The 17,740-nt window shown below is 35.6% G+C and overlaps 1 pseudogene; it reads right to left on the bottom strand.

Moving 5' to 3' along the window:
• Positions 1–1,473: 1,473 nt before the first annotated feature.
• On the bottom strand, positions 1,474–17,296 carry LOC117273204 (cytochrome P450 734A1-like; annotated as a pseudogene).
• Positions 17,297–17,740: the final 444 nt, after the last annotated feature.

Raw genomic sequence — 17,740 nt, 5'->3', positions numbered from 1 at the left:
AACTGTTGATGTAGTTATGGAGAAAGTGGATAATTTATGGAGTTAGGTTAGGATGCCCACGTTTGGGAAGATGATCGTGATTTAAAAAAAAATGTTTCTTCCTGTTTATTTGTGAAATCTATTTATATTGCAAAACGGCCAATTCCAAACATGGGAGTCAACTCCAGACGTGGATCAAAGTAATTTTTTTTTAAAATTTTCTGGCTTAACAAATTAAGAAAAGCATACCAACAAACGTGAAAGTCGAAGTAGACGTATACTAAATTAGAAGTTTTAAAGTTTGTGAACTTCTATAAACAAATTAAAGAAAAACCCGAACAACAAACATGTGAAAGTTTTAAACGTTGTGAACTTCTTTTAACAAATTAAAAAAAATAACAGAACAAACATGGAAGTTTTAAACCTGAACTTCTTTTAACAAATAAAAAAAACCTCAAATCAAACATGAGAATCAGATGTACAATTGCATTAGCATATATTTAAATTTCTATTTTAAATTATTTTTGAACCTCCGAATTAGTTGGAGATTTGTCCTAAAATTGGACACATGTTTAATTTATATTTTGACACTTGGCACAATAATATGACTTTGCTTCTTCTATTCTATATAGATAAAATAGTTTTTTTTTTGTTGGTCAAAATGCTGAAAATAGTTGAACTTCAAGTACCATAGCATTCTGAAAAAGAATATTATTTGATAAAGACACCAAATTATATTAATTTATTATGATCGAATGGTACGATTAAGATATAAGTTAAGTGAAGAATCTTACTACATAGCAATATGTCACGCACTTATTACTTTGAACATGCATAGATGCAAGTAAGTATTTGTGATAGATCTTATAAAAATCTATTATGTCACCTTTTTTCATCATTTTCGAATATTTCAAATATTTAATTAACATAACAAGCAAAATAATATAATGTTCCCTTTATCATTACAACTCTTATTAACCCTGGGTATCTACCAACTATGTTTTCATACCACTTACAACAAAGTCGAATGATTTAAGAAACAAATTTCTTCGTTCATTTAAAATGCTCTGCCAAGATATTAATTCAGTCATTGTATTAATTTATATATGACAGTTTACTCCATTACCACTTTGGATTTCCATATATTAATGAATCATACCAACATTCATTCCACTATTGCCCTAGTGTAGGTGTGTTTGGAATTAAAGTATAAAATAATTAACTTGTTGATTACTTTGACGATCTCAAGTCAAAGAAAACGGTATTAATTTATATATATATATATATATATTGGAATATAAGTATGATAATAACTAAAATAAATTGTCACTAATAAATAAAACAATAATAATTGCCAATTATATTTTTAGAAACATTACATGACATATTGGATCTAGGGCACATTATATTTCTAACATATAGGAAAACAGCTAGTTGGAGATGAAATTTTTTAAAATCAAAGATATCTTAATCAGTGCTAAGTTTTTGTTTTGGTAGAAGAAGAAATTTAAAGGGGTTTGAATTGGGGACATGAAATCTGTAATATGGAAAACTATTTGATGTATTCGCATTTAGATGCTAAATTTTATGTCTGGTACTGCAATTTCTTGAAGATAATTGGAGCTCCATATTGTGGACATGGGAACAAAAAAACAGTAGGAGCAAGTTGATAAGTTGGAGCAAGGTAAAAGGAGAAGCGTTTCAAGATCATGTCTATTGCTAATTTAGTTTGTAGGACAGCTAAATTTTGTCCAATGCAATGGCGGGCGCCTAAACCAAAAGGCATGAATGCCATGGGGTTTTTCGCTGCTTGAGCAAATCTTGCTGGATTAAATTCATTGACATCATCTCCCCATAATGTTGAATCGTGATGCATTGCTACAATAGGTATGAGTAGCTCTGTCCCTTGAGGCAACTTCAAGCTTCTTAATTTTGTGTCGATTTTGGCCCGTCGGATTGTTGCCACAATAGGTGGATATAGCCAGAGGTATTCATTCACGATCATCCCAAGCTGCATCCATAACAAAGTTCAACCACAATTACGAGTGAACTTTTATATACTGACAATGTAAAATAATTTTATACGATAAGATCACTTAAAAAATTAATCATCGATCTATATAAAAAAAGGACTAATCACCTAGCTAAAATATAGGAACCTTACAACACATTCGAATTAGTTGGATCAATGGATACTGAATACCAGTTGGTTACCCCCCAAAAAAAGGGGCCAAGTTATCTGCTAGCAGCTACCTGTTAAAAATTAAATCAATAATACACAAATTCTCTCCACTCTTGACGTATGTACGTTAAATACTTAAGAAAAGGGTATTTTTTTATACAAATGACTAGAAAAATAAGACAAATAATTTTTATAACATACTAATTTTTTATTAATTGTGCAAACATTCATTTGTACTGTGAGTGATAACAAGTTAACTAAATCATTTGATCATTATGCATTGCTATTGTAAATAAACAAAAGTGAAGCTGTAATTAAAACTTTACGCTTACCGTCTTCAGCTTTGCAATATCGTCCTTAGGTGGGGTATCACGTGCTCCACAGACCCTCAAGACCTCGTCACGTGCAAGTTCCTGCCACGTAGGATACATGGCCAATAAAATGGTCGTCCAAGTCAGCAAATTAGACGTGTTGGGATTTTAAGCTTGTGTAGCTTAAAGAGGGTGAATGAGAAATAGAGGGAAAATGAAATATTTGAGTTTCCCTTGGGAAAGGGACATTGTCCCCTATCGGAGGAAGAAAAGGCTTTTGATGAGTATATATATAATTGCTCTTCTTCTAGCTCTTAAAGAGTTAAGAAAAAGGCAAGTCTCGCGCCGTCGTCGTCGTCGCTCGCTTGGCTTCGGCTTCGGAAGTGATTGATTAATCTTTTTGGACAAAATTCCTTTCAATTATTTAATTAATTAATTAAATAATTAACGAAAAATTCAATCCAGAATAACCCATGACCCGCGACCCGGTTCGGCCAGGCCCGTTTTCTTTCCCGGATTATTTTAAATATATTTTTTCCGCAATATTTCAAACACCCCTTTTCCAACAGCCATGGCTGTTTCTGAAAGGTTGCAAACCTTTTCAGAAACATTGCCAGCAACTCTATAAATAGAGTTTGAATCCCAGAATCTTTCCTTACGAAATTTTCTGAGCTTCTTCTTCTTCTTCTTCTTCTTCTTCTTCTGCACAATATTTTCCAGTGTGTTTTACGACTATTGAGTGGTTCGCAATTCATCAGAATTTTTGGTACCAATACACTGGTGAGTTAAATCATTCTATCCTGGGAGGATATATTCCAGCACTTCGGGTACTTGAGGGGAATAATTTTCTTAAGGACACACTGTGTATTCAGTGGGCTCGATTTATTACTATACTATTTTTTTTTATTTTTCAGAATCTATTTCGTTAACAAGTATTACTAACTTTCTGTTTTGTTTTTTCAGAAAGTTTAATTGTTTATTACAGCAATACAGAATTTATAACATTCTTAAGGAAATTAATTTTTTTTATATTCTGTATTTTGTTTGTGGAGATTAAAACCTGTGTGATTTTCTACTCCTTCTGAATTTTACTATTCTGATTTGAAGATATAAAAAACTTCATCAGAGTATTGAAATTCGTAAAACGATTTGAAAAACATAAAAACTTCATCATTTTTCTGTGAAACAGTATATAAAAACTTCAGTTTTATTTATTATACATACTGTTTTTGTTAATAACTGTATTGTTTACTGTTCTGATTTTGCCATTAATTGAACTCTTCTGTTGTTTACAGTGAGAAATGACAATTGATAACGAAAATTCTTCTACGACTATTGCGGCAACGACGATAGCCTCGTCAAGCCAGACTGCTGTTCCACCGGCAGAGAAATCGGGGAATTTTCCGGAGCCAACTTCAAAGGATGGCAGCAAAGGGTGTTCTTCTGGCTTACCACACTTGGTATGCAGAAATTCACTAGTGAAGAACCTCCAGTGCATGCTGCGGACATGCCAGACAACGAGAAATTCATCATTGTTGAGGCGTAGAAGCAGGCAGATTTTCTTTGCAAAGGTTATATCTTAAGCACTTTAGAGGATGACTTGTACAATGTGTACAGTGCGATGAATACTTCGAAAGAATTATGGAATGCACTTGAGAAGAAGTACAAGACTGAAGATGCATGCTTGAAGAAGTTCGTGGTTGCCAAGTTTCTAGACTATAAAATGATAGACAGTAAAACTGTTGGAACCCAAGTTCAGGAGCTTCAACTTATTTTTCATGACCTTATTGCTGAAGGTATGGTCGTAAATGAAGCATTTCAAGTGGCTGCAATGATTGAAAAATTGCCTCATTCGTGGAGAGATTTCAATAACTATCTTAAGCACAAGCGCAAAGAAATGAAGTTGGAAGATCTTGTGATTCGTCTCAAGATTGAGGAAGACAACAAAATAGCCGAGAAGAAGTCTCGTGAAAATTCAACGATCATGGGAGCTAATATCGTTGAGGAGACTGCTCCAAAAAGTAAAAAAGAGAAAGAGGTCTTCTGGACAGACTAAGGAGCAGAACAAAAAGAAATTCAAGGGCAGCTGCTACAATTGTGGAAAAACCGGTCACAAAGCCCCTGATTGTCGTCTCCCGAAAAAGTATAAGAAGAAGGGACATGCCAACATAGTGGAGAAGAATTATGATATTGATGATCTGTGTGCAATTCTTTCGGAATGCAACCTAGTTGGAAATTCGAAGGAGTGGTGGATTGACTCTGGAGCCACTCGACATGTTTATGCTGTCAAGGAAGCATTTGCGACTTACTCTACTGCTGGTCCCGAAGAAGAGCTTTCCATGGCAAATACTGCAACAGCCAAGATTGAAGGTTATGGGAAGATATTCCTGAAGATGACTTCCGGCAAGGTGTTAACGCTCAACAATGTTCTTCATGTTCCTACTATTAGGAAGAATTTAATTTCTACTTCTTTGCTTGTTAAGAACGGATTCAAATGTGTATTTGTTTCTGATAAAGATGTTGTAAGCAAGAATGAAATGTATGTTGGAAAGGGCTACCTCACAGAGGGTCTCTTCAAACTAAATGTAATGGTTGTTGACAGTATGAATAAAATTGCAGCTTCTTCTTATTTATTGGAGTCAAATGATTTATGGCATATTCGTTTAGGACATGTCAATTACAAAACCTTGCGGAAGTTAATTAATTTAGAAATGTTGCCTAAATTCGAGTGTAATAAATCAAAATGTCAAATATGTGTTGAGTCTAAATTTGTAAAACATCCTTATAAGTCTATTGAAATGAATTTAAATCCTTTAGACTTAATTCATACTGACATTTGTGATATGAAGTCGACACCATCTCGAGGTGAGAAAAAGTATTTTATTACTTTTATTGACGACTGCACTCGATATTATTATGTTTATTTGATTAATAGTAAGGATGAAGCAATTGAAGCATTTAAGCAATACAAGAATGACGTGGAGAATTAATTTAATAAAAAGATCAAAATGATTAGAAGTGATAGGGGTGGAGAATATGAATTTTCTTTTGCAGAAATATGTTCGAAATATGGAATTATCCATCAAACTACTGCACCTTACACACCTCAATCCAATGGAATTGCGAAAAGGAAAAATCGGACATTAAAGGAAATGATAAATTCTTTATTAATAAGTTCCGGATTACCGCAGAGTTTGTGGGGCGAAGCTATCCTTACAGCTAACCGAATACTCAACAGAGTACCCCACAGCAAAACACAATCTATTCCATATGAAAAATGGAAAGGAAGAAAACCCAACTTGAAATATTTCAAAGTGTGGGGTTGTCTAGCAAAGGTACAAATTCCTTTACCTAAAAGGGTTAAAATCGGACCAAAAACTGTTGATTGCGTTTTCATTGGATATGCTACAAACAGTAAAGCATGTCGGTTTTTGGTTCATAAATCCAATAATTCTGAAATTCACGTTAATACGGTAATGGAATCAGATAATGCTGAATTCTTTGAAAGCATCTATCTGTATAAAACTGAATATGAGTTGTTAAGTGAAAGACCTAAACGACCTCGGGAAGAACCAAAGGAAAATACTCCAAGTATAAAAGATCCAAGGCGTAGTAAACGTCAAAGAACATCTACTTCCTTTGGACTAGATTTTGTGACATTCTTGCTTGAAAATGAGCCTCAAACTTTTAAAGCAGCTATGTCATCTTCTGATTTAGCGTTTTGGAAAGAGGCAGTCAATAGTGAGATTCAATCAATTTTGGATAACCATACATGGGAATTGGTAGATCTTCCTCCAGGAAATAAGCCTTTAGGTTCGAAATGGATCTTTAAACGAAAAGTGAAAGCTGATGGCACTATTGACAAATATAAGGCAAGACTTGTTGTCAAAGGTTATAGACAAAAGGAAGGCCTTGATTACTTTGACACTTACTCGCCAGTAACGAGGATAACATCTATTAGGGTGTTAGTGGCACTAGCGGCCATGTATGGTCTTGAAATCCATCAAATGGATGTTAAAACAACTTTCTTAAATGGAGAATTAGAGGAAGAGATTTACATGGAACAACCTGAGGGTTTTGTGGTAACTGGTAAAGAAAAGAAAGTGTGCAAACTTGTTAAGTCACTTTATGGACTTAAACAAGCACCCAAACAATGGCATGCCAAATTTGACCAAACAATGTTGGCAAGTGGGGTTAAAATCAACGAGTGCGACAAATGTGTTTACATTAAAAACACTCCAGGTCATGAAGTCATTGTTTGTTTATATGTTGATGACATGTTGATAATGAGCAAAAACATGGCAGGTATAAATGCTACTAAATGCATGTTGGCTAGCAAATTCGATATGAAAGACTTAGGAGTTGCTGATGTGATCTTAGGAATCAGAATTCACAAGACTCCACAAGGTCTAGCATTATCACAGTCTCACTATATTGAAAAGGTACTTGACAAGTTCAAGTATTTGGATTTCAAAATTGCCAAGACTCCAATTGACGTGAGTTATGCACTTCAAAAGAATGAAGGTGAAAGTGACTCACAATTGGATTATGCAAGAGTATTGGAAAGTTTGATGTATATCACGAATTGTACACGACCAGATATAGCATGTGCTATTAGTAAACTGAGTCGGTTTACAAGTAATCCCAATCACATACATTGGATGGCAATGAAACGAGTTTTGGGGTATCTCAAATATACCCAAAATTACGCTTTGCATTATAACAAATATCCCTCCGTGATCGAGGGATATAGTGATGCAAATTGGATCACTGGATCATCTGAAGTTAAATCCACGAGTGGATATGTTTTCATAATTGGGGGTAGAGCAGTGTCTTGGAAATCATCCAAACAAACGTGCATCGCCCGTTCTACAATGGAATTTGAATTCATAGCTTTAGATAAGGCCGGTGAAGAAGCTGAATGGCTCTGGAATTTCTTGGAAGATATTCCATTTTGGCCCAAACCTTTGGCACCTATTTGTATACATTGTGATAGTCAAGCGGCAATAGGCAGGGCAGGGAGCATTATGTATAACGGAAAATCTCGTCATATACGACGGAGACACAATACCGTTAGACAACTACTCTCTAGTGGTGTTATCATAATTGACTACATAAAGTCAAGAGATAACGTGTCGGATCCACTTACAAAAGGCCTATCTAGAGAGGCAGTTGAAAGATCATCAAAGGGAATGGGGTTAAGGTCTAGGACAAGTCATCATGACGGTAACTCTACCTAGCAGACTGGAGATCCCACGAGCTAGGTTCAAAGAGATCAAACAAAGTTATGAATGACGGTTCAACATTGTCAAATAACTCAACCCATTCTCGTGATGAAGACAATGTTCAGAAATCGAGGTAAAGCATTAAGGCTTTTTGATGAGTCAACAAAGCTTAAAGGTTTTTTAATGATTTGCTAAGTCTGGCAGGATATGACCAGATAGTGTGTCTATAGGATTACACGTTTAGAAATCACCTATGTGAGTGTGAAGTGTAAGCCGCTTCAAGGGGAATGAAAGTAAAGACCCATTCTCTAAGCACTCATGAAACCAAGCGGTGTTCATGGCTGAAACGAACACAACCGTGAGAACCATAGATGGTTAAGGATTGATTGTGTGACTTATGTTGTCTAGGTATATAACAAAGCTCGACGGTTCAAAGATATCAAATCTACCGATTGACCGAGTATATCCGATATAAGTTCACTACGGAAAGTTCAAAGGGAAACCTACTTATCCAGATACAATTAATTCTTGATACACACGCGTCTGTGCATTCCTTTATTTTATAGCCATTCCCCATTCATGTGGGGGATTGTTGGGATTTTAAGCTTGTGTAGCTTAAAGAGGATGGATGAGAAATGGAGGGAAAATAAAATATTTGAGTTTCCCTTGGAAAAGGGACATTGTCCCATATCGGAGGAAGAAAAGGCTTTTGATGGGTATATATATAATTGCTCTTCTTCTAGATCTTAAAGAGTTAAGAAAAAGGCAAGCTTCGTGCCGTCGTCGTCGTCGCTCACTCGGCTCGGCTTCGGTTTTGGCTTCGGCTACGGCTATGGCTACGACTACGGCTTCTGATTCGGATTTGGATTTGGTCAAAGATCGATTGATTGATTAATCTTTTTGGACAAAATTCCTTTCCCGCAATATTTCAAACACCCCTTTTCCAACAGCCATGGCTGTTTCTGAAAGGTTGACATTGCCAGCAACTCTATAAATAGAGTTTGAATCCCAGAATCTTTCCTTACGAACTTTTCTGAGCTTCTTCTTCTTCTTCTTCTTCCTCTTCTTCTGCACAATATTTTTCAGTGTGTTTTATGACCATTGAGTGGTTCGCAGTTCATCAGAGTTTTTGGTACCAATACACTGGTGAGTTAAATCGTTCTATCGTGGGAGGATATATTCCAGCACCTCGGGTACTTGAGGGGAATAATTTCCTTAAGGACACACTGTGTATTCAGTGGGCTCGATTTATTCCTATACTGTTTTTTTTTTGTTTTTCAGAATCTATTTCGTTAAACAAGTATTACTAACTTTCTGTTTTATTTTTTCAGAAAGTTTAATTATTTATTACAGCAATATAGAATTTATAACAAGACGTTGTATATTTGTGAGCAAAAAGCATAGTCTTACATTCCTCAACAATGTCATGAACTTGAATAATCGAAGACGAACAAGGATTTGAAGCTGAACTGTTTGTATATTCACTTGTTTCTCTCTAGCTAGCTTTGATCATTACTTCCAACAAATCATTAGGACCTTCGTCTGATGATTGCACCTTATCACAGTCCAAACTTTTTCTCCTTTGCTCAATGAGGTTCATCAAAGATTTTCTCACATCTTTATCCAATCTCCAAGAAATTTTGTTCTTCTTAGTAGCCAAGAACCATGGAATAGTATACATACACATTCTTTTTAGTTTGAGTTATATAAATATTAAGATTGCGATTTTGCGACAGGATTGTTAGTCCCGCCAATATTACTGTATTTGTAAATAATAATTCTGGGAAATATAAGTTATCATAATGAAACAGTAATTAATTCGAGCCCACTGAATTCACAGTGTTTCCTTAAGGAATTTAATCCCCTCCTAGTACCCAAGGTTATGGATTATTTCCTCCCAGGATAGAACGAATCACACACTGGTGTAGCGGTACTTCAAACCCCAGTGTTTCAGCGAACACAAAGTTCGGTAGCAAATCACACTTACATTTGCTTTGTTTGAAGTTAAAAAAATGCAGAACAAAGGAGTAGAAACTCAGAAAATCGTATGAAAATGCTGAGAGGAAGGAGTGCAATGTATAGCCAAAGTTGAGCGTTTTCAGTTAGGTATTTTTTCTTCAACAGCTGCTGCACATATTTATAGCAGTCAGCTTTGAAGATGAACGACCTTCTACCCTACATGGTGGAGCATGCACTAGCTTGTTTGTGGAGCAAGCACTTGGCCATGGTGGGAAGAGCATTAGGCGGCTGCTATTGCAGCTGGTGGTCAATACACGGATTGGAATATATCCGTTACAAATACGGATAATCTTACGTTAATATTTACTATTAACAAATAAATTTGGTCCAAAAAATTAATCAATCAATCGATCATTTGACCAAATCTAAATCCAAATCTGAAGCTGAAGCCGAAGCCGAAGCCGAGCCGAGCAGAGCGAGCGACGACGGCGACGGCGCGAGGCTTGCTTTCTTCTTAACTCTTTAAGAGCTACAAGAAGAGCAATTATATATATACCCACCAAAAATCTTTTTCTCTTCCAATATGGGACAATGTCTCATTGTCAAGAGGGGAAAACTTAAAATTTTACTCAAAAATTTTATTTTCCCTCCATTTTTCATTCACCCTTATTTTAAGACTATTTCATCTTAAATAACAAAAACCTCAACAATCCCCCACATAAATGGGGAATGGCTATATCACGAAAGTATGCATGGAAAAACTGTGTGATTTGCAAGTAAAGATTAATCGCATCTGGATAAGTAGGTTTCCCTTTGAACTTTCCGTAGTGAACTTATGTCGGATATACTCGGTCAATCGGTAGATTTGATATCTTTCCGTCGATCTTTGGTGTATACCTAGACAACCATAAGTCATACAATCAACCCTTAACCGTCTTTGGTTCTCATTGTTGTGTTCGTTTCAGCCATGAACACCGCCTGGTTTCATAAGTGCGTAGAAAACTGGCCTTACAAAGTTCTCCTTGAAGTGGCTAACACTTCACACTTACATAGATGATTCCTAAACGTGTCATCCTGTAGATACACTATTTGATATACCCCGTATCAAATTTAGAAATCATTAAAAAGCCTTAATGCTTTATCCTTGGTACTGAACATTGTCTCATCACGAGAACAGACTAAAATTTTATTTGACAATGTTGAACCGTCATTAATGACTTTGTTTGATCTCCTTGAACCTAGATCTTGGGATCTCCAGTCTTCTAGGTAGAGTTACCGCCACAATGACTTGTTCTCGGCCATAGCCCCATTCCCCTTGATGATTTCTCAACTACCTCTCTAGTTAGGCCTTTTGTAAGTGGATCCGACACATTATCACTTGACTTTACATAGTCAATCGTGATAATTCCTCTAGAGAGTAATTGCCTAACGGTTTTATGTCTTCGTCGTATATGACGAGATTTACCGTTATACATAACGCTCCCAGCCCTTCCAATTGCCGCTTGACTATCACAATGTATGCATATTGGTGCCAACGGTTTGGGCCAAAATGGAATGTCTTCCAAGAAATTCCAAAGCCATTCAACTTCTTCACCGGCTTTATCTAAGGCTATGAATTCAGCCTCCATTGTAGAGTGGGCAATACATGTTTGTTTGGACGACTTCCAAGATACCGCTCCTCCACCAATAGTGAATACATATCCACTCGTGGACTTAGAATCAGTTCAACCGGTGATCCAATTTGCATCACAGTATCCCTCAATCACCGCAGAGAATTTACTGTAGTGCAAGTCAAAGTTCTGGGTATGTTCTAAATATCACAAAACTCGTTTCATTGCCATCCAATGAGATTGGCCTGGATTGCTCGTATATCGACTCAGTTTACTTATAACACAAGCTATATCTGGTCGTGTACAATTCATGATATACATTAAGCATCCCAACACACGAGCATAATCCAATTGTGATATGCTTTGGCCTTTATTCTTTTGCTAATGCAAGATTCACGTCAATTGGAGTCTTTGCAACTTTAAAGCTCAAGTGCTTGAATTTTTCAAGTACTGTCTTAATATAATGAGATTGTGACAATGCCAGACCTTGAGGAGTCTTATGGATCTTAATTCCCAGAATTAAATCAGCAACTCCCAAGTCTTTCATATCAAACTTGCTATTGAGCATATGCTTAGTAGCATTTATGTTGGCAATGTCATTACTCATTATCAGCATATCATCCACATATAGGCAAACAATGACTATGTGATTTGGAACATTTTTAATGTACATACATTTATCACATTCATTTATCTTAAAACCATTTGACAACATTGTTTGGTCAAATTTCGCATGCCATTGTTTGGGTGCTTGTTTTAGTCCGTAAAGAGACTTAACAAGTCTACATACCTTCTTTTCTTTACCTGGAATCACAAACCCTTCAGGTTGTTCCATGTAAATTTTTTCCTCCAACTCTCAATTTAAGAAGGCCGTCTTAACATCCATTTGATGAATTTCAAGACCATACACTGCAGCTAATGCTACTAACATCCATATGGACGTAATTATTGTAACTGGAGAGTATGTATCAAAGTAGTCTAGACCTTCTCGTTGTCTATACCCTTTGACTACGAGTCTTGCCTTGAATTTATCAATAGTGCCATCATCTTTGATTTTTCTCTTAAAAATCCATTTAGAACCCAAAGTTTTATTTCCAGGAGGAAGATCAACCAATTCCCATGTATGGTTATTCAATATGAATTCTATTTCACTATTGACTGCCTCTTTCCAAAACAATGATTCGGAAGAAGTCATAGCTTCTTTAAATGTTTGAGGCTCATTCTCCAATAAGAAAGTCACAAAATCTGGTCCAAATGAAGTAGACGTTCTTTGATGTTTACTACGTTTTGGATCCTCCTGATTACATATACTTTCTTTTGTTTTTTTCCGAGGTCGTTTAGATCCTTCACCAAACGACTCACATTCCTTTTTATACGGATATATATTTTCAAAGAGCTCAGCATTATCTGATTCTATAACAGTATTATTATGAATGTCGGGATTTTCTGATTTATGAACCAGAAATCGATATGCTTTACTATTTATCGCATATCCTATGAAAATACAATCAACGATTTTCGGTCCTATCTTTACCCTTTTGGGTTTAGGAACTTACACTTTTGCTAAACACCCCCACACTTTAAAATAATTCAAGTTGGGCTTCCTTCCTTTCCATCTTTCATATGGAATGGATTGTGTTTTGCTATGGGGCACTCGATTTAATATTCGATTAGCCGTAAGAATGGCTTCCCCCACAAGTTCTGTGGCAAACCAGAACTTATCAACAACGCGTTCATCATCTCCTTTAATGTGCGATTCTTTCTTTCCGCAATCTCATTAGATTGGGGCGTGTAAGGGGCTGTTGTTTGATGAATAATTCCATATTCTAAATATATTTCTTCAAAAGGAGATTCATATTCACCACCCCTATCACTTCTTATCATTTTTACTTTCTTGTTAAGTTGCGTTTCAATTTCATTTTTGTATTGCCTGAATGCGTCTATTGCTTCATCTTTACTATTCAGTAAGTAAACATAGCAATATCGAGTACCATCGTCAATAAAAGTTATGAAATACTTCTTTCCACCGCGAGATAGTATTGACTTCATATCACAAATATCTGTGTGAATTAAGTCTAAAGGATTTGAATTCCTTTCAACTGACTTATAAGGATGTTTAACATACTTAGATTCCACACATGTTTGACATTTTGATTTTTCGCATTCAAACTTAGGCTGTACTTCCAAGTTAATCATTTTCCGCAAGGTTTTATAATTGACATGACCCAAACGTACATGCCATAAATTATTTGACTCAAGTAAGTAAGAAGAAGCTGAAATATTATTATTGTTTTCCACAACCATTAAATTCAAATTGAAAAGGCCCTCGGTGAGGTAACCTTTTCGTACAAATATTTCATTCTTACTTATGACAACCTTGTCGGACACAAAAATACATTTAAAACCGTGCTTAACAAGAAGTCCAGAAGAGACTAAATTCTTTCTCATTTCGGGAACATGAAGGATATTGTTCAAAGTCATGACCTTGCCAGAAGTCATTTTCAGAAATATCTTCCCATATCCTTCAACTTTTGCTGTTGAAGCATTTCCCATATAAACTGTCTCTCCGGGTCCAGCAGGAGCATAAGTAGCAAAAGCTTCTCTAACTGCACAAACATGGCGAGTGGCTCCAGAATCAAACCACCACTGTTTAGGATTTCTTACCAAGTTACATTCAGAAAGCATGGCACACAAGTTATCAACATCATCATGCTTTACTACCATGTTTGCTTGACCTATTTTCTTGTCTTTCTTCGGAGCACGACACTCCGTAGATTTGTGTTCGATTTTCTCACAGTTGTAGCAGTTTCCACTGAACCGCTTCTTGCTTGAGTTGTATTTCGGAACAGAAGCCTTCTTCCTCTTTTTGTTATCTTCAACAATATTTGCTCCCATTATTGTTGAATTTTCACGGCCTCTCCTTTCAGCAGCTTTATTGTTCTCTTCGATTCTCAACCGAACAATGAGATCTTCAAGGGATATTTTCTTTCGTTTGTGTTTCAAATAATTTTTGAAGTCCTTCCACAACATAGGCAACTTCTCAATCATTGCTGCTACTTGGAATGCTTCATTGATGACAAGACCTTCAGCAAGTAGATCATGAATAATCACTTGCAATTCCTGGACTTGAGTAATAACAGACTTGCTATCTACCATTTTGTAGTCCAAAAATTTTGCGGCAACGAATTTCTTCATCCCGACATCTTCAGTTTTATATTTCTTTTCAAGCGCATTCCACAATTCTTTTGACGTCTCCACGCCACTGTATACATTATACAGATTATCATCCAGTCCGCTAAGAATATAATTCTTGCATAAAAAATCAGAATGCTTCCACGCTTCAATCACGATAAAGCGTTCATTCTCTGGAGTTTTATCTGGCAGATCAGGAACATCTTCCTTGATGAACTTCTATAGACATAACGTAGTTAAGTACAAGAACATCTTCTGCTGCCAGCGCTTGAAATCAATCCCGGAAAATTTTTCGAGTTTTTCTGCCGGTGCCAACGCCGGTGTTCGGCTTATCGATGCGTTGGCAGTCACCGTCGAAACATCTTGGTTTTTGCTTTCAGTCGTCATTTTTTATGTAAAAGAATGACACAAACAAACGTTTAATAAACGTTTTCAAATTGGAGTAAAAATCACGTAGATTTTAATCTCCAACAAAACGCCACGAAGGCTTTACTCTCCAAAACGGGAGTACACAAAATCACAAAGGTTTTAGTTTGCAGAATAATAAGAATAACACAAATACAGAAATAAATATTAAATTTCTTAAGATTATTAGTCCCGCCAATATTGCTGTATTTGTAAATAATAATTCTGGGAAATATAAGTTATCGTAATGAAACAGTAATTAATTCGAGCCCACTGAATTCACAGTGTTTCCTTAAGGAATTTAATCCCCTCCTAGTACCCAAGGTTATAAATTATTTCCTCCCAGGATAGAACGAATCACACACTAGTGTAGCGGTACTTCAAACCCCAGTGTTTCAGCGAACACAAAGTTCGGTAGCAAATCACACTTACATTTGCTTTGTTTGAAGTTAAAACAATGCAGAACAAAGGAGTAGAAACTCAGAAAATCGTATGGAAATGCTGAGAGGAAGGAGTGCAATGTATAGCCAAAGTTGAGCGTTTTCAGTTTGGTATTTTTTTCTTCAACAGCTGCTGCACATATTTATAGCAGTCAGCTTTGAAGATGAACGACCCTCCACCCTCCATGGAATATTTACAATTAACAAATAAATTTGGTCCAAAAAATTAATCAATCAATCAATCGATCATTCCACCTTTCATGGAGCCGGAGCCGGAGCCGGAGCCGGAGCCGGAGCCGGAGCCGGAGCAGAGCGAGCGACGACGACGGCGCGAGGCTTGCTTTCTTCTTAACTCTTTAAGAGCTACAAGAAGAGCAATTACATATATACCCACCAAAAATCTTTTCATCTTCCAATATGGGATAATGTCTCATTGTCAAGAGGGGGAAACTTAAAATTTTACTCAAAAATTTCATTTTTCCCTCCATTTCCCATTCACCCTCATTTTAAGACTATTTCATCTTAAATAACAAAAACCTCAACAAGGATCACTACGTACCAAATTCTTTCACTAATTTAAATTTTACACTAAGTTAAATTTGTGAGGAATTACCTGTATCCGGGGATTAAAACTCGCTGAAAAGATTCAGTAGCATAAATCAATTGCCGAGCTTGCAACTCGAAAATGGCTCTCCCATCTTCATAGTTGTTTCCAAACACCATATGCGTAATAACATCTTCTGACAAGGTCTGGAACCATTCTGAAACTTCAATTTCCACCTTGCCACCGTTCGACATTTTCGACCATTTGGCCAACATATCGCTCATGCTCCTCCCCATCATAGGAATCATTAGCTGTTTAAGATATGGAATAGGAAAAATAAATAATAAATGCAGTCATAAAATGATGAATTTTTACCACCTTTTGTAAACTAGTCATACTTCCAAATAGGGCAAACGTGTTGGTGTATAAAAGTTAAACTCATTTTAAAAAGAAAGAGAGGACAAAAACTGTAAAAGTAGTAAGTAAGAAAGGGAGAGATGAAAAACTGTATATATATATTCACTGACTTGCCTTAAGATTTTGTGTGTAAAATGTTTGAGTTAATATCTTTCTGTGGTAATTAAGCCCATTTTTGTCCTTTGAGATTCAACAAACCATCGCCTTCAAGCTTCTTGACAAATGAAGATGTTTCAGTTTTCTCAAAGCAGTCTGATTTTAGAAGGAAGATATCCCTAATAAGAGCTGGATCAGAGATGGTGACACGAGCTGTTGGGCCAAACCACACAAGAAATATCGCACCTGCAGTTAATGAGTCGTTATAGACAACCAAAAATTATTAGAACTTAATTAGATACTACATGACAATCTCAAAGACATTAGCGTGTAATAAAATAGAGTTCCTTTAATAGGCTAATATAAACTGGCACAGCTAATACAATTAAATTTAAATTTTGTAACCTGAAAGTGTAAATATTTTCACTTTCAAAATGTATGTCGTTTCACACGTGATAGCCGATATATATTGAAAATGTAGAGATTGTTTTTTTAACACTATTATTGCGTGTTAAATTGTTATAGCGTGTTAGTTATCATTTTTGCTATAACAGAAATTAATTAATAATATTTATCATAAAATTTACCTATAATTATCTAATAAATGACCTTATTTTGCAAATATTTGTTTCATAACCTACGTGCATAGAATGTAAGCTTACCATAGATTTTCTTCCAGTGATGATAGAAGGAGAAAACTCTAGGAAAAATGTCATGGGAAAAAGGAAAGATCTGAGTTGAAGGTTTGAAACTTGCAATTTCTTTGAGATTACCCAAGAGGAAATGGTATTTAAGACCCCTAATCCCTTGCTTCAAGAAATGATGTTGGATTCTCCTTGGTTTCCAACAGAGATTAACCACCACTTTCTCTGCAATTAACAGTAACACGAAAGAAAATAGTATAAGAAGACATAACCAGTAACCACAGTCTTCCATATATGCACTACTACTGTACAATTAACAACAAGATTCTCTTCTAGCAGAAATTGTTTCATATATTTGCTTTACTTATATATATCTCAGAGTACTTCTAAGTAATCAGACTATCTTAATAATGAAATAAAATAAATGATTGACTATATCTCAGATTCTATTACTATATATGTGTTATAATCATACTTTCTCCAAAGTTATTTATTTAAATTCTAAACTAAACTAATTTAAAATATACATATAAAATATAACTTTTGACCTATATACATAATATAAATTTCTATATACACGGTATAATTTTTTGATGAAGAATATTCAATTGACCACTATTCAATGTATGTGACTACGCCACCGAAACTAAGAATAACTTAGAATCGCTTTTTAAAAATCCCAGGAAGATAAATCTCAGAAAAATACTTAGAAGCTGCAGTTGGAATAAATTTATGA

This window comes from Nicotiana tomentosiformis, chromosome 6, assembly GCF_000390325.3.
Source record: "Nicotiana tomentosiformis chromosome 6, ASM39032v3, whole genome shotgun sequence".
Classification (NCBI taxonomy): Eukaryota; Viridiplantae; Streptophyta; class Magnoliopsida; order Solanales; family Solanaceae; genus Nicotiana; species Nicotiana tomentosiformis.
The sequence above is the reverse complement of the archived record's forward strand: the minus strand, read 5'-3'. Positions and strand labels throughout refer to the sequence as shown.